We start from the raw sequence: 18,804 nt of genomic DNA on the forward strand, positions 1-18,804 counted from the left end.
CCGGTTCTGAACCAGTACACGCTCGGTTCTTCACAGCTTGAATTAATGGCTTGTACTGAACACTGAAGTGTGAGCGACTCTCCGTTCTCCAACACCGGAGGAAATCGTTTCATCTCCTCATCTTTAATTTAGTAAAAATGTTACTATAAATATTGAGTGGTGTAAAATTACAGAGAATTATACATAAAAGCTTGATCTAGAGCTAGTTATTAGTTATAGTTAGCAGGTTATCAGAGTAAAATTGTTTACCTTCAACAACCAAAAAAGGGTTCCAGATGTAAAGTCTGGTGAAGTGCCCAGCATTTCTACACAGTAGTATGTTCCTGTATCCTCTTCTTTTGCATTTTTTAAGTTGAGATTAAACAATTTTTCATCACTAACACTGAAGCGTTTATCATTAGGTCTGATATCTTTCCGCACTGTTCTCCCTACCAACTGAGGAAGCTTTCCAAAACTACACCAGGTTACGTATGTAACCCGGTTCCCTGAGAAGGGAATGAGATGCTGCGTCAGTGCTGACGCTATGGGAATGCTTCTGTGAGGAAGTTGTGTCTGAAGCTCTGTGTGCACACACGCCATTTTAATGGCTTGGGAAGGACACGTGACGGAGTGATTACGCGCCAGCAAGTCCATATAAGGGCATCTACGTCACATCTACTCCAGCTTCTATTTGTCTGAAGGAAGCGCGAGAGGATGCCCGGGGCGTGGCCAGCAACGCAGCATCTCGTTCCCTTCTCAGTGAACCGGGTAACATACGTAACCTGGTGTAGTTCCCTTTCGAGGGAACTCAACACTGCATCAGTGCTGACGCTATGGGAACGCCAATACCTACGTCACCACGCTCCAGTCGATCACTGTGCCGGAGGCCGTGAGAGAGCACGAGCAGACGATCGACAGATCATCAAGGCCCTGCAGGACCTGGGACCCTGGAGTGGGGTCCAAGACCAGGTTATAGGACCAGATAAAGGTAAAGCCCGAAAAGCGAGGTGTCCATCGAAAGAGTCCTGCGACGGTGACACGCCCCTAGAGTGGGACCCAAGGCCAGAAACCAGGGTCTTACCACATAAGAAGGGTACGAAGCCTACAGCGCGTAACCCTTATAACCCTCAGGGGATGTCTGCGAGGATGAAAGCCCGCACCCCTGAGCCAGAGCTGGAGTGGCCTCATGTGAAGCAGACCCAAAGGGATATCTTTCCCTCTCCCCTAACTCCCTTCGCTTGGTTTCGGTTTCGGGAGCTCGCGCTGCGATTTCTCCCGACCCGGAAGTGAGCATGCCGCTTTCCGCGTCGAGCTCTGAGGAGCTCGATGTGGGCATGGAGGTGCTTCCCCCCCTCCGAGCAGCCGACAAAATCAACGGCATAAGAGGAGCTCCTCGAGGCGGTGACGCGCGCTGTGTCTAGATTAAAATTAGATGTTAGATAAAATTAGAATTAGGGAGACAGATGTCCCCGCATTGTGGGGGAGTCCCAAACTAGCCCCAGAAAGGTGGTTTTCTGAAAAGGTGAAAGCATACACTTATCTGGGTCCAACCTGAGGTCTAGAGACCTCATACATCTTGATGACTGGCCGCCATAGCCTTGGACTGGGCCAGAATGAGCCAGTGGTCCAGGTAATTCAGTACACGGATGCCCCGGGGACACAACAGTGCCCGGGCAGCGTCCATGCACCTTGTTAATGTGCGTGGTGAAAAGGGCTAGGCCAAAAGGAAGAACACAATACTGGTACACTTTGCCCCCCAAAAGTGAACCTGAGGAACTTCCTGTGCTCTGGCAGGACACCTAAAATAAGCGTCCACAAGGTCGATCGTCACAAATCAGTCTTTGGACCTGATCTGGGACACGATAACCTTGAGCATGAGCATCTCGAACTTGTACGTCTTCACTGTACAGTTCAGAGCCCAGAGGTCCAAAATTGGACACAGCCCCTGTCCTTCTTGGGGACAACAAAATATCGGCTGTAGAAGCCGGAGTCCCGCTCTGGGAAGGGAAAAAGCTCTAAGGCCCCTTTCCTCAGGAGTGAGAGATGTTCCTCTTGGAGAAACACCACCTGGTGCCTGCCAACAATCGTGGGTAGCACACCTTGGACGTGCGGAGGACGGGAGGAGAACCGGATGCTGTAGCCTTTTCCTACGGTATCCAGGACCCACTGAGACACAACTGGCAGAAGTTTCTACTCTGCCTGGCTGTCTGAAAGTGGTGTCAACCTCGTGCAGACCTCCCGAGCGCCCTGAAACTGGCAGGTGCCAACTCAGGGAGCTCCGTGCAAGGAAGGGGAGCAGGCACAGACCCTACTGCTACCCGAAAAGCCGGAGGTGGCGGGGCAGGCAGTAGAGGGGGCCTTCCTGAATAGGATGCTCCTAGGAACCCCAGCCCTCAAGCATCAGGGCTCCTTTGTAGCCCGCCTGGCCGAGATGACAGACCTAAGGTCCCCTCTCACCTGACGGGACTGGGTCCGGGTATGCCAACCGGCCTCCCTAGTCTTAGACGGGGGGGGCACGGGCACCCATACTAACCCTTTTTACTGCCCTGAGTGAGCTAGGAGAGAGTTGGGTGCGGTTGGAAGATGGCCCAGGCTGCTCGCTGTGGCGGGGGAGAAACTCTCTGAACTCGCCAAACAAGCCCTGAGTCGAAACCGGGGTGTCCAGGAGAGAGGACTTATCTTTGATGTCAGTTAAAGTGAGCCACAGGTGCCTCTCCGTGGCAACCAGTGCAGCCATTGAACGGCCTATGGAGCGGGCCATCTGCTTTGTGACACGGAGCGCAATGTCAGTGGCTCGGCGGAGCTCAGACACCACCTGAGGTTCCAATCCCTCACCACCGTCAAGGTCTGTAAGCAGGGCAGCTTGGTAGGCCTGCAAAACCACCATGGTGTGCAGGGCCACACATGCTTGGCCTGCTGTCGTGTAGGCCTTACCCACAAGGGCTGAAGTGGTTCTACATAGCTTGGATGGAAGGGCAGGCTTCCTCCATGCAGTTGATGTAGGTGAGAGATAGCCTGCAAGCGTCTCTTCAATCCTAGGCATCGCCCCATACCCATGGCTTTCAAGCCCTACAATGGCTGAAAAGTCATACATGGCAGGGGAAAAAACACGCGCTGAAAATGGACTTTTCCACGACCTCGACACCTCAGCATGGAGGTCTGTGAAAAATGGCAGCCGCCTGCGTGAAGGTGGCCTGTGACCTGAACTCAGAAAGTGGTTGTCTAGCTTAGAACGGACGACACTAACTTCCTCTTCCGGCCAATCTAATTTTAATCTAGACACAGCAGGCGTCACCGCCTCGAGGAGCTCCTCGAACGCCGCTGATTTTGTCGGCTGCTCGGAGGGGGGGAAGCTCCTCCATGCCCACATCGAGCTCCTCAGAGCTCGACGCGGAAAGCGGCATGCTCACTTCCGGGTCGGGAGAAATAGCAGCGCGAGCTCCCGAAACCGAAACCAAGCGAAGGGAGTTAGGGGAGAGGGAAAGAGAAAGGGAACCCGTCTCTTGCTCCGTTTCAGCTAATTCAACCTGCGAACCCCATGATCAAAGCCGCCAATTCAACATTCGTGCACTCATCAGATTTAGAACCAAAGTCACAAGCACCTTGTTAATGCTTTCTAAAATATCCTTTTAACTCAATTCCCATATGAAATGTGAATTGTTCTAAACAAAGTTATAAAATGACATTTTAAATACTCTTTTTTTTAAATGAGTTCTCACAACACTAAAATTAATTACACTGTTAACAGTATTCATTGTCTCAGCATGACATGAACCCACCCTTATAGTGTTAAATACACAAACTTTACAGCAAAAATATGTAGTGTAAACGCGGCAGTAACTAGCTTAAACACCAATGACACAGTAAACACTCGTATATTGTGGGACTCAGACACGACGGAGCCACGAGGTCTCCGGCGGTTAGCAGAAAGCTACACATATTCTCAGTTAGCACAGAACTTTTAAACAATGCAAAAACATCTCTTTTACTCATATAAAACCACAATACCATAACAAAGTGTATTATTAACATGGTGTTAAGATCTACATTGTTTTGTGAGAGGTAACTACCTTAAAAAGGGAAAAAGTAACGAGAGAAGGATAGAGAAACACACGCACACGCAGCTCATGCCTTCACTCGTCTGTATTGAATGAGGAAGAGGCGCACGCACTCCCCTCCCCCTACCGAAGCCCCGAGGCATCACCAACACATCGACAAGTAATCAACCCAGACAGATAAGGATCAGCATTATCTGAATTCCACTTCTTAATATTACTCGTCTAATTTTTAACAGTGACAAACTTAATACACATTCTAATATAACCATGAATATAACAAACTTGTAAATTAAATAATGAGTTAGAAACTCACTTGTCACAGATGCACGCATTTCTTAACCCTCTGGGGTCGAACGACGAGCCGGCGCTTCTTTGGCGCATTTTTTCCTCTTCAACGTGAAGTCCACTTAAAATACTCCGTCATTCCTAGTCATACGCATACATGTAATACATCATTCGAAACTGTGAAGTGTCTACTTTTATGTGAGTGCCTTCATATTAACAACAAAATGCTGTGCTTTTGGCAAATAAAGAAAATATCCAGGTTGTGTATTCAGACATCTCTGTGAACTTGCCCTTCTTCCTGAAACACGTTACAAACATTAACTGATAACTCCGCCAATACTTATCACACGAATATGATACATATGTCTAATGAAAGCCTGAAATGTTTACTTTTAAATAAGGTAATTAAAATCGAAAGCAAATATTGTCTTTTTGTGTAATCTGTATGTAAGTAAAGAGAGGTACAGTTTTTCTGGCTCAACCTCATTACCACTAATGTGATCCCACCTACCGCCGTGCGCGCCATTCATATGAAAATTATGAGCGGGCTATGCAAATAAGATCAACGCCCCCAAACAATGCTATAAGAAGCACAAAGTTTTAACAGATTCATTCACTTATCAACGCTTGGTTAGATGAAACGCTTTACAGCTGAGGAAGTTTCCTCAGATGAAGAGCAGGACTCCGACGACGAACGTTTGTATTTTGAAGAGCAACTTGATCCAGCTGAGGATATAATTTCTGAAGAGTAAGTTTTCATCCAGCGACATTCATCCAGTGTAAGCCACATTTACCCTTTTTTATGTTCTCAGTATTAGTAATACTGGTGTGTTGCTTTGTACTTTGCAAATACATGATACTAATTATGATTTTTTTTTTAGGAATGTGGCTACAACACGTTCACCTTCGTCCGATACTCGCACGAGGGCACGCAGCAACGCAACTGGGAACAAAAAAGAGTACGTCCACATGTACCCATTTTTCTGTTATATTGTATATTAGTATATATTAGTTATATATTATTATTACTAATGTGTTGCTTAGTACTTTGGAAAATACACGATGAGACTAATTATGTTGTTTTTTTTTTTTAGGAATGTGTCTGCATCACCTTTACCTTTACCATCACCTGCTATTCACACACGTTTTACATCTTTTTGTAGCAAATTCTCAACTCTACAAGAGTAGAGAACTTTATTGTTTGTGAACAAATGTTTAGTATGTGTTTCTTGGCCTTATTTCAGCAACTTTTCTTTTTCATTTTTTTACTAACGACACAAACATCATTTACTTAAAAATACAAACATGTACATACATTTTACTTACAGAATATTGTAGCCCAGTTTGTGCTGAATACAGTGTTGTGAGATATTAGCCATTAATATGTTTTGAAGTAACTGAAAAAAGACCAAATGTAAGAGCATGTCAGAACCTCTGCCAGTGTCACAAACTGGTCAGACCCCAGAGGGTTAATATGCTTAGATTGCAACATATTGTTTCTCTCCCTTTTTAGACAGGACAAACAATTCACACACATACACAGAACGCTTCCTGAAGACAAAGAAGCTGGAGTACTGTGATATAGATGCCCTTTATATGGACTTGCTGGCACATAATCACTCCGTCACGTGTCCTTCCCGAGCCATTAAAATGGCGTGTGTGCACACAGAGCTTCAGACACAACTTCCTCACAGAAGCGTTCCCATAGCGTCAGCACTGACGCAGCATCGAGTTCCCTCGAAAGGGAACTCTAAACATGGAAAGATAGATCACCACCTGAATCTGGAAACAACAACCTGTATGGAAAAAATACAGATGCTTTAAAACACTTATTTTTGAAATTTTAAATATAAATTTGTTTATGAAGAAGTGGTCTTACTTTTCTCTGAAGGTATAATTCCATTCCCGAAGAGGATTTGTTCACACTCAACCACAGCAAAGTAGAGCGTTTCTTTACCAGAGGTTGTGAGCTTCCTCTTGGGGAGAGTGTAGACACAGCTCTGTGGAGGAACCAGCCTCAGAGCTCTTCTTACACTCATCACTGGCGTTTCCATGAGTGTAAATGATTCTTGGATCAGATTCTCCTGAGCCGTGTCTGAACCAGTACATGCTCGGTTCTTCACAGCTTGAAGTAATGGCTTGTACTGAACACTGGAGTGTGAGCGACTCTCCGTTCTCCAACACCGTTACAGCTGGAGGAAATCGTTTAATCTTCTCATCTTTAACTTAGTAAAAATTTTACGATAAATAACAAGTGGTGTAAAATTACAGAGAATTCTACATAAAGGCTTGATCTGGAGCTAGTTATTGGTTATAGTTAGCAGGTTATCAGAGTAAAACTGTTTACCTTCAACAACCAAAAGGGTTCCAGATGTAAAGTCTGGTGAAGTGCCCAGCATTTCTACACAGATGTATGTTCCTGTATACTCTTCTTTTACATTTTTAATGTTGAGATTAAACAATTTTACATCACTAACACTGAAGCGTCCATCATTAAGTCTGATATCTTTCCCCAATGCTCTCCCTACCAACTGAGGAAGCTTTCCAAAACTCTGTTTGAACCAAAAAAGGTTAGCTTTGTCACTGGACACACCACATTTTATACTAGCATCTTCTCTACTTTTTATTTTTATAACTTAAAGCTCCTTGATGTTATGAAGGTTTCACTGGAAAAAAAAAAAAACAGTGTTTAATGGTTTTTAGTAATAAAGTCAAATGTGTCATGAATTTTATTTTTATAATTTTATACGATTGATTTATATAAAAATGTAACTCACCTGATGTTAAGAGGGAAAGAGCAACAGAGAGTGTGATCATCGTTCTTGTTCAAACAAAGTGATAGTGATGTTAGGAACATTCATTAGAAGTTCAGTAGAAATCCAAGTTTAGAGTCAACCCCTGATTGGATGATTTGAAGCTGTGGTCTGATTTGGTCCAGTGGCTGTAATGAGATCTCAGTAAAAAAAAGTGATGTCTAAATGGAACAAATGGAACAAATGTCTAAATGGAACAAATGTACAATCCCATACATGCTTGTAAGAATTCTGTCCAATTCTACTCTTATTCAGTTGTGTCAGAGAATGAGAAAATGTCACGGTCATAAATTTTCATAACTGTCTGAGTTTTAAATTGAATCTTAAACTCATTACTGCTTACATTGTGTGATGTGAGCTCATCGAGTGGTGCCTGAAACAAAACCCTAAATCTTGGGCAACGTTCAGGAATATCCTGAGCCACAAGTGGTTTATGGGGGCAGATTAGGTCATGTTACACAGTTAGTGTAGAATAAACTTAATTACACTAAGCTGAGACACGCTTTCATTGTCTAAAACACAGAGATTGTAGTGGATCAGTAATGAATTCTGTAACAGAGATCACTCTAATAATAAATGAGGAAATACTGATTGCAACACTGAGTTTATTTAAATAACCAAATGTTTTTTTTTATTTTTCAGGATCTGTTGAAAGAAGAAAGATGGAAGGAAGGAAGAAATCATCATTTTAAAATAGTTAACGAAAATAACTAAATAAAACTGTTAAAAAAAAAATCATCATTTTTTCTTTTCTAGTCACATGCAATCATGGAAACACATTGTCAGTAAGTCTGATGGTGTAAAACAGAGACTGTATGATTTAGGACACAATGAACAGGAAATTCAGCAGAACATTCAACAAAAGAAAATTAATAAAAAGTCTATACATCACACATCATACCTCCATATATATATCAGATATCATCACATGCACTCAAAAAAATGAAACACAGCTGTTGTTGGTTCAGAGAATCTAAATAAATTTGAATTATATCATTAAGTTTGTGCATTAAAATGAAAATATTTGTTTTGACAAAATTTATAAAACATAATTTTCAAATTTACACAATTCACTTAAATTAAATGAATAAAACAAAGTTGGGTTGCTTCTGCAGTACTGTAAATTGATCAGCAGATGGAGCTATATCTGCACATGCGCAGATAGAACGCACATGGTTCAAACTGATTAACGCCATTTTGTGCAGTTTGTTTTTTTGTTTATGAGGAGCCACAGTTAAGATACTTTACTTATTTGGATTTATATTGAGATTTTCAGATTTTAAGATTAGAAGATTTCCAGATGTATTTCACGTGTGTAATTTACTTTGTTTTCACATTATTATTAATCACTCTGCATTCTGTTTTTGTTCCTATGTAATATTTTCCACTTTTTGCACTTTGATATAATATAAATTATCCCAAAAAAAGAAAAATTACTATTTTTCAATTGTTAAATATTAGCAATTTCCCCATTTATGTGTAAACAGATGGCCAGGGTTAGCATGAAGTGGTCGAAGATTTGCCTTTCATTGGTGAATTTAAGAACAGATGTCCAGCCCGCTTTAATGAGGTAAGTCTCTGTAACATCAGCTATAATTACTTACATGGTTGTTGTAATTTTAAATTTTTGAAGGATTATTCACGTTTATTTTGTTGGTTCATTTGTGGTAATGTTGTATGTGATCTGTAAGTGTTGGTGAAGACATACTGTTAGTATATTATAATACTGTAAGGACTTTTGCAAATGTAACACTAATTATAGCGATTTGTTGTTTTAAAACTGTATTAGGTGTCTGTGGAATTCAACAGGATTACAACGATCCTTTTGGGGTCCAAATTCATGAGTCAGCTTGATCATTTCTCAACTCAGCTCATCAGTGTTTTCAGAAAGAAAGGAGGAGCAGCAGGACAGAAGATCAACAACATCCTGTCAGTTATGGATTAGGTTTGTTCTCTAAACTCATCATTTTAGATCTGCCAATATTTCTCTCTCTTTCAGTTATATTTTTCTCTTTTCAGGAAATCTTTTTTTTTCCTCTGTGAAATGCATCTAAAGCCTGGCATATATCTGAGTTCAAATACAAAACCCTCTATAAGCCACCTTAGTGAAAAGATGGTGGATTTAGAGAGTATTGCATCTGAACTCTTAAAAAAATTGCAAACTGTTTTGATATCAAGACTTGTGTATAGCTTTACCATATTTTTCAGCAGCATCAGAGTTAAATCAGCCAGTAAGGAAAAAATGTAAAAAAAATTGCAATTGTGAATAAGCAAACTGCTAATAATAGATTTTTGGTCACACTTTTAAGGATGTCCCCATCAAAAAAAGACATGAATGCATCCTAACAGCCCTCGTTGTTTATGTGAATGAAGACCACTCAAACCTCGTGAAGGAGTACAAATTACTTAAGGTAATTTAAGCCTGTTAAACATATCTCTAATACCAATTCCCACTTTCACCTGGATTTTATGTAATTACATATGTAGCACTCCTATCCCACCCTTTACGATAAGAGCACTCTGGGTTCGTTAACTAGATCAAAAAACAACTTAAGCAAGTCACCAATCACAGTGTATATATTGAATTTAAACAAAGAAAATTAGCCGTGTAACCAACAATACTTAAATAGTCATTTAGTAAATAAATCGCATGACAGAAGACGAATAAAACAATATTTTTTCCTTTATTATTTAACAAAACCACTTAGAATTCGCAGTGAGCTTACTATCTTCAACCTTAATAATGTTTTTCACTGAAACATGTTATGGTCATGACCAAATTAGCAAAACAAAGAGAAAAAAAAACGTTGCAGGCCTGTACGATGCTTGTGAGCGTTGTGGCGACAAGCTACTTCACCCCTTCTTTTTAATCGATAGAACGGAAAAAAAAACTTACTCACAGTCCTTCGCAGTCTTGACTCCAGGGTCAAAGGAAAAAAAATATATATTCCACTTAGGTTACTCGGAAATAGCCTTTGTGATGCACGAACAAACGCATGAGCACTTTTCCCTCAGTGGCAAATGTAAAGTTCGGGAACAGCACCTATAATCAGCAGCAAACTTTGGCAAAATGCTCCATAAAAAAACCCAGAAAAAATAGCTCCACGAAAGTCGCTATTTATTTCAAAGTGTCCATCGAACACTGTATACTGCCACACTGACAGTACCAACTGGTGGAAAGAAACAAACAAAAAAAAGTCCTCGGAAGATCCGTTTAATGAGCGACACCTCCACGTGTCTCTCCAGCACAAAAAAAACAAACAACATGTCCGACTCTCTCTTCTCGTCGTCAACTCCTCACGACAAAGACCCGCCCCATCCAATCACACATATCCAAATTAACAGATCAAGCCCTGAGCCAATGAGCTTAAGACATCCATTAACTATGCTTGAGGATAGGGTGCAACTTAAAGGGCCATAACAATACATTCATCCATCAAAATATATATCACATACAAACAATGTTGTGTTATAAAACATAATATCCAAGCAGGCTACATCCTCCCCCTTCTAGAATGTCCTCATGTCCTCATGAGATAAAATATAGGCCTAACATCTGTGTTAACAGCAAAATTCAATAAGACAGGATGGCTTTGTTCCAGACCACAAGAAAATTACTATAATAAACTTAGGTGTTTCTGATTTCTTACTGATAAGAAATTTGAATCGTCATACCTCTGTGTATTATTTTAACTGGCTGATTTATTGGCTTTCCTGGCTCATCATAACTAAGGCGAATAACAGGCTTTACTTCTCTTTTCGGTCTGATATCAGGGACAGGTTCTACCTCCTCATCCGAGACACTAGAAGAAAGGACGTCTCCCCCCCTCTAGTTCAGTGTCCACCACCGGTTCCTGGACAGGTGGTAGAGGGTGTGCTTTGAATGCCTTCATCATCTGTCACCAATTCATCTCTGTTTTCAGTCTCAGCTACTTTTGGGACACTACTCTTATCCCTAGCACCAGCATCAGTCAGCACAGTTAAGAAATCATCAACTTTAGGAGAGGTCTCTAACAACTGTGGCTGAGGAAAGCTAAATTGCATTGGAGGATACCCACCCTCTTCTTAAGATTCAGAACTCCACTCTTCATGCAAGTCCTTTGACTCACTTTTAGGCTTGCCCTGTTTATTAATCTCTTCCAACAGGGTAGCCCGTTGGGCCCATGTCCTTGGTTGCCGGACATTTGGCGGTTCCTGCTTGTCCACAGGCATTCTTACCAAGTACCCAATCGGCAGAAGGTGATCACGGTGTACTGTCTTTGCAACACCAAACCCTTGTTCAGGCTTAATTCGGTAGACAGGTATATTAGGAAGCTTCTCCACTACAATGTAAGGGAATGGATTCCATTTATATTGCAACTTATGCTTCCCGGGGAGACCCAAGTTACGCATTAGTACTCGATCACCTTCTTCAAGAATTTGATTTCTGACTCTGGTGTCATAGAGTCTTTTGTTTCTCTCATGGTTTTTGTAAGCAGCTTTTGCAGCTAGCTCATAAGCACTTTTCAGTTCATGCCTCATCGTGTCTACATACTGACGATACTTCATTTCGTTTTCACCATCAGTAGATATTCCAAAGCACAAATCAATAGGCAATCTTGCTTCCCTGCCAAACATTAGAAAATATGGAGAAAACCCAGTGGCATCATTTCTAGTACAGTTGTATGCGTGCACAAGCTGGCTCACTTGTTGACTCCATCTCGCTTTCTTTTTAGGGTCGAGAGTTTCCAGCATAGACAGCAAGGTACGATTGAATCTCTCAGGTTGTGCATCTCCTTGAGGGTGATATGGGGAGGTTCGTGATTTTTTGATTCCAGGTATTCCTAGCAACTCCTTAATGAGTTGACTCTCAAATCCGAGCTGGTAGTCCATAATGAACAAAGAAATTCTGAAACAGTACTTTTGCAACTGTCAGTGCCTTTTGATTTAGTGTCGGGAATGCCTGGGCATATTGAGTGAAATTATCAGTCACAATCAACACATTGCCAATTCCTGTTGAGTCAAGCTCAATGGACAAAAAAAAAAATCTATACACACTAAATCTAGGGGACCAGTACTAGTGATCCAATGTAGTGGTGCAGATCTCTGGGGCACTGTTTTACGTGCAACACACCTGCCACAATTCTTGATGTATTGAGTGATGTCAAAAGCCATTCGAGGCCAGTAAAATCTGTCCTTAATGAGCTCTATAGTGCGTTCTGTTCCAAAATGACCCATGTCATCATGCATAGCTTTTAGGACCATTGGTCGGAACTGAGCAGGCAGTATCAACTGATACACTTCTTTTCCATGCCTCTGAATGTGGCAAGACAGTAACCCTTTCTTCAAAAGGATTTTAGAATTCTCTCTTTGGAGTATCACAACTTCTCTGTCTTGCGAACTTAATTCTAGAATGGATTTCCCATCCTCTAACTACTTTAATACTACTCCGAGGGCTGCATCTGCTCTTTGAGCTTGAACTAATTCTATTTGACTCAACCGCTCAAGAGGGCTTATTTCTAGTTTTGTAGGAAATGAGAAAACATCAGGGAGGGCATCTGGAGGAACTCCATGCTGATCCACACGTCGGGGAACAACATCGGTCTTGCCAGTGCAGACCTGTCGACACAGAGCTTTAACGCCAGAAGGTGGAATGACCTCCCATTCTTCCGATCCGTCCAGCGCATTCCTGGACAAGAGGTCAGCATCAACATTGTTTTTTCCTGGTTTGTATTGTACATTGAAGTCATATGTCATCAATGCAGCTAACCATTGGTGGCCAGTAGCATTGAGTTTGGCAGTGGTGGTCACATAAGTAAGTGGGTTATTGTCTGTCCTCACAGTGAATTTAGCACCATACAAATAATCATGAAACTTATCCACTATGGCCCATTTCAAAGCAAGAAATTCCAGCTGATGAATCGGGTAGTTACGTTCCGATTGACTCAATTTTCGACTAGCAAAAGCAACTGGACGCAGGCCTTCAGGATATTGTTGGTTGAGTACCGCTCCCAAACAATCAAGACTCGCATCCACATGCAAGATGTAAGGCTTACTGGTGTCAGCAAAGGCTAACACTGGGGCATTGGTAAGGCAATGTATGATTTTCTTAAATGAAGTCACTTCATCCCAAAAATCTGAGATGCTTCATCCCATCTTTCAGCAAAAGGCTCACGCACCTTAAAGTAATGCTGTCTACTATGGTTGTTTACTTTCCATTTCTTTTGAGCCAGTGGGTAGCCCTTCGTTAACTCAGTGAGTGGTCTGACAATAATGGAATAATTTGCAATGAAGCGACGATTATATCCACAAAAGCCTAAAAAGGACCGAAGGGACTTTAAATCAGTGGGCTTCTTCCAGTTTAGTACAGCCCTCACTTTGTCTGGATCGGTGGCAACACCAGCAGAAGAAACAATATGTCCCACATATTTTACTTGTGGCTGTCAGAACTGGCATTTGTCAATCGAGAGTTTTAAACCACACTCCTCCAGCCGATCCAATACCTTTAAGAGCCGTTCTTCGTGCTCTTCGAGTGTTTTCCCAAACACTATTAGATCATCCAAGTAAACAATCACTTGCAATAGACTCATATCTCCCACTGCAGCCTCCATCAAACGTTGAAATGTCGCCGGGGCTCCTGTTATCCCCTGTGGCATTCATTCAAATTGACAGAAACCCAGCTGGCAAATGAAAGCTGTCTTCTCTTTATCTTCCTCTGCCATTGCTATTTGGTAGTATCCACTTCTCAGATCAAGGACAGAAAACCATTTACTACCAGTCAAGCAGTCAAGAGCATCATCAATGCGTGGCATAGTGTACTGATCTGGGATGGTTCTAGAGTTCAAAGTGCGATAATCAATGCACATGCGCACTTGGCCATTCTTCTTTCTAGCTATCACTATAGGAGATGCATATGGGCTACGTGATTCTTTAATAATCCCTGCAGCCAACTGTTCTTGCAAGTGGCAGCGGACGTCCTCTATATCAGCCGGAGTGATTCGTCTGCATCGTTCACGAAATGGCTTAGTATCAATGAGCCTGAAGTGGTGTTCTACCCGCTTAGCCAATCCAACATCCCATTCGTCCAAGGAGAAGACTCCTGCTCTCACCGACAACTTGTGGGCTAAACGACGTTTCCAGGCCTCCGGCATGGGTGAACTGCCAAAATCGAACAAGGAAGGATCCAAAGTCTTTTCTGTAGCTGTGGATTTCTGAGGTACGGCTAATGTGTCTACAGTGAATACCTGAGCAAGAAGAGTACCCATTGGAATAGATATTCCTTTCTGAGATTCATTCCGCAGGGGTAAGGAGAAATTAGTTACATCGATAGATGATGAGGTCATCACCAAGCAGGGAACCAATACACTGGCCGGAAGTTTATTGACTTCAGTAGACTCCACTAGAAGTATGCTGTTTTCTAAAGGCTGATGGGGTGTAACCCTACATACTGGATAGATAGTACTACGAGGTGGAAGGTTTAGCGAGCCTGGTCCCATCCATTTCACATGACCGACCACATCTTTAGTTTCTCTACAGTAGTGTGACTCAACGGGTTGTCTTTTGACGTTCCACTCAAAGGGGAGTATCCGAAATGACTGAATAGTACTGCGATCAGTAAACTCTTCACAGCTGGCCAATAAGGTCTTAAGCTTAGGGGCGTTTGTGCCCAAAATGAAAGACACAGCAGGACTCTTGGGATCAGGACTCTTGGGATCAGGACACACCAAAGCCAAAAGTGTAACTTTTTCTTTAGAACACTGCTTATTAAAAGGGAATGCTAAATCTAAGAAATATAACCCCTGTAAGGATAAGTGGAATCACTAAGACCCCAGATAGCAAGGTTAGTCAGCGCCTGTAGTGGGACATGAGATAGGTGCTTCTTATACCAGCTCTCAAACACTATGGTGACTCGAGACCCACTGTCAAGCAAGGCCTTGCAGTGTTGTATCTCAATTGTTACTTTAGCAAAAGGAGATGGACCAACTAATCCTTCCGGAATCACATTGGACCTGTGAGGATGTATTGTGCTTCTCCGCACTGAACAGTTCCTGGTCGCTACTGTAGTCTCAGCCGAATCTCTTCCACTTTTATTTTTCCGCAGAGCACTTATCAGTTTGTGGATCACTTTTGGGTTGTTTTCGAGGGAATTGCAGTGAGAGGCAATGTGGCCATCTTCCCCACACCGGTAGCAAAAGAACTCAGATGATTCGCTATGAAACCTGTGCTTCTTACGGTGAGTAGGCTGATTTTTGCCTTCATTCCATTTAGATTCTCCACGCTCCATGGGACGATGGGCCACAGTCCATACACTGAGCTGCTCGTTAAGCCGTTTCATTTGTTTCTGCAAAACTTGAACATCACCTTCTGTTCTGGACTCAGCTGATGGTTTAAGGCTTTTACTTTTTGTCGCGCGTTCGGTGTCTCTGTTTTTTGTTAACCCATCAAGCTTGGAGGTCAAAACTTTGATTTCATTTTTTAACTCCTGAATTTCAGTAGATTCTGAATTCCGTTCGGCCCTGCCTTACGGAAGCATGTAGCTTGTGGCGAGTGGCTTTATTCTCTTCCTCCTCTCGGAGTTCATTCATCAACTGCAAGAATGTAGGAGGTTTCGGTTTTCTCTCCCTAAGATGGAGATGTACTAGCGTCAGGTCAGATTCTAAGGAGCCCCTGATGAGCTGCTCTAATCTAGCTTGATCCACTCCTGAAGGTGCTATGCCACCTCTCTGCACAAGTTTGCGAAGGGATCTCTCCAGCCTCTGCAAAAAATCTGAAATCTTTTCACCAGCCTGTTGGTGTAAATTTCTGAAAGCATAATACAGGTCCTCTCCAGATTCAGAAGTGCCATATACATTTTCCAATGCCTGTAGGTAATTAGAGGGTCTAGCTTCTGGATTATTCAACCTCACTGCCTGAATAATGTCTAGGGCAGGCCTTCTCAAGCTCTCAACAATTCTGGAACGTTTCTCTCGGTCTGAACAGCTACATTCCTCCACCATTAATTGGGCTTGGTCAAGCCAATGGTCAAAATTCTCCTCACCTGGCGGTGTGGGAGTTTTCCCTGAGAAAGCTCTCAATCGTCTAAATGTGTTACTCTCAATGGGTGGTTTCATAGTTTTCCCCAGCAGATCTCCTACTGTCCTAATAATACTATCAGGGGAGCTACCTGAAACAGTTCCCTGAGGGAAAAGGGCTCTAACATCATCCATTGTCTTTCCCTCCTCTCTCAATAATCTGCTAAGTTTATCAGAAAATTGCTCAGGAGCACTCACCAATGGAGTCAACAATATTGTTTTCCAGGGTTCACCCTGGGCAGGTCTAATCTCAGGAGGAGTACGTTCTGGGTCTACAGGGTAAAGACACTCGCACAGAACCAAGTGACATTTCAGTTGAGAACTGTACTTATCACCCCTAACCCTAACTCTTCCAAACACCTTCACTGTCTGGACAATATCTTCTATAATAGAGACATCTGCCTCAGTTGGTACACCACAAATAATCAGAGCATGTGAAGGGTCAACTCCTAGTCCTTTACACCATTCAATCAACTCAGGCTTTGAAAGTTCTAGGGATGTCGCCATACTAACTACACAAACAGCATCTGAAACTGCCAAAATTTAAGGGAAAAAAATGAACTATCCCAGCGGTGCCTCCATTTTATATGTAGCACTCCTATCCCACCCTTTACGATAAGAGCACTCTGGGTTCGTTAACTAGATCAAAAAACAACTTAAGCAAGTCACCAATCACAGTGTATATATTGAATTTAAACAAAGAAAATTAGCCGTGTGACCAACAATACTTAAATAGTCATTTAGTAAATAAATCGCATGACAGAAGACGAATAAAACAATATTTTTTCCTTTATTAATTAACAAAACCACTTAGAATTCGCAATGAGCTTACTATCTTCAACCTTACTAATGTTTTTCACTGAAACATGTTATGGTCATGACCAAATTAGCAAAACAAAGAGGAAAAAAAACGTTGCAGGCCTGTACGCTGCTTGTGAGCGTTGTGGCGACAAGCTATTTCACCCCTTCTTTTTAATCGATAGAACAACGGGAAAAAAAACTTACTCACAGTCCTTTTGCCACTGAGGTGAAAAGTGCTCATGTGTTTGTTCGTGGATCAAACACATGAGCACTTTTCACCTCAGTGGCAAAAGGAAAGTTCGGGAACAACACCTATAATCCGCAGCAAACTGGCAAAATGCTCCATTAAAAAAAACAGAAAAAATAGCTCCACGAAAGTCGCTATTTATTTCAAAGTGTCCATCGAACACTGTATACTGCCACACTGACAGTACCAACTGGTGGAAAGAAACAAACAAAAAAAAAGTCCTCGGAAGGTCCGTTTAATGAGCGACACCTCCACGTGTCTCTCCAGCACAAAAAAAACAAACAACATGTCCGACTCTCTCTTCCCGTCGTCAACTCCTCACGACAAAGACCCGCCCCATCCAATCACACATATCCAAATTAACAGATCAAGCCCTGAGCCAATGAGCTTAAGACATCCATTAACTATGCTTGAGGATAGGGTGCAACTTAAAGGGCCATAACAATACATTCATCCATCAAAATATATATATCACATACAAACAATGTTGTGTTATAAAACATAATATCCAAGCAGGCTACACATATTTTTGTATTTGAATTTTTTAGGATGTTGAACATGATGAAGCCCAAACCTCGATGCGCAATACCACCCTAGAAATCTACGTCATCAAACCTGAAGGGGCACATGTCACAGACCCTTACCAAGATGTTGGCATCATCGTTGAAGGCGTCAAAATACTTGAAAACCTAAACAATATTGCCAATGTGTGTTCTATGATGCTTGGTCTAATTTATGCATTAAACCTGGCCTACCCACAAGACTTCAGATACACATTTGAAACATTTCAAAAGCTGTCAAACAAGGTCCATGTCCTGAAAAATAAACTTCTTTTGTAAGTGTACTTGAGGTAAGGTTCAAGAGGTGCTACTTATGTTTCCTCAATGATGTTACACTGTTGGCTTGTTACAGTACATTTGTTCCAGGACTGACCATGTTACACTTTTTTCATTATTGATCTTGTTTTAAAGAAATGCTTTATTTTTCCCCAATTTAAAGGAGTCACAGACTGCAAGAGAGACTTTTCACCCACCTAATTTCATTAATAATAAGAAAACAGAAATCAGTTTTAAAGATACAGATTTTGAACAAATAATTTTTGTTGGACATTTGTAAAAGGTATGTTTTTGAATGCAATAAGTGCATTTACAGTGTATTTGTTTTACTTAAAATAGTAAGAGAAAACAGTGAGAGTGTTCACAGTGTATAGATGTTGTAAAAATCTGTTAAAAATGTGTACATTTTAAAAATGCACTGACCAATTAAAGTAATGCAAAGAAAAAAATGATTTTTGAACTTAATTGAGTTAATATTTTTTAATTAAAAACAAGATTGTTAATTCATCTAAACAAGAAACTTAACTTTATATAAAAAAAATAAAATCAACAGCACACAGGAACACCTGTTGACATAAAAAGGTTAATTAAATCCAACATATAATTTTTTTGAGTGTACACAACTTTTTGCGTTTATCCGATTTTCTTTTAAAAGAGAAATTTCTGCCTATCAGTGTTACTGGTGCTTGCGCCATTGTAGATTATATTTTTTACAGTATTTTTATAACAATAAAT

General features: G+C 41.5%; 1 long non-coding RNA gene and 1 pseudogene across 1 annotated transcript; one reads left to right on the forward strand and one right to left on the reverse strand.

Annotated features, from left to right (window-relative positions):
* Positions 1-6,181: 6,181 nt before the first annotated feature.
* On the reverse strand, positions 6,182-7,139 carry LOC132842412 (uncharacterized; annotated as a pseudogene).
* A 1,204-nt stretch (positions 7,140-8,343) lies between these two features.
* Positions 8,344-18,254, forward strand: LOC132842258 (uncharacterized). The gene is made up of 5 exons (XR_009648010.1): positions 8,344-8,446; positions 8,623-8,705; positions 8,925-9,080; positions 9,445-9,546; positions 17,782-18,254. It is a non-coding gene; the product is annotated as an uncharacterized LOC132842258 (long non-coding RNA).
* The last annotated feature ends 550 nt before the right edge of the window (positions 18,255-18,804 follow it).

The sequence above is a fragment of the Tachysurus vachellii genome, chromosome 3, assembly GCF_030014155.1.
Source record: "Tachysurus vachellii isolate PV-2020 chromosome 3, HZAU_Pvac_v1, whole genome shotgun sequence".
NCBI lineage: Eukaryota > Metazoa > Chordata > Actinopteri > Siluriformes > Bagridae > Tachysurus > Tachysurus vachellii.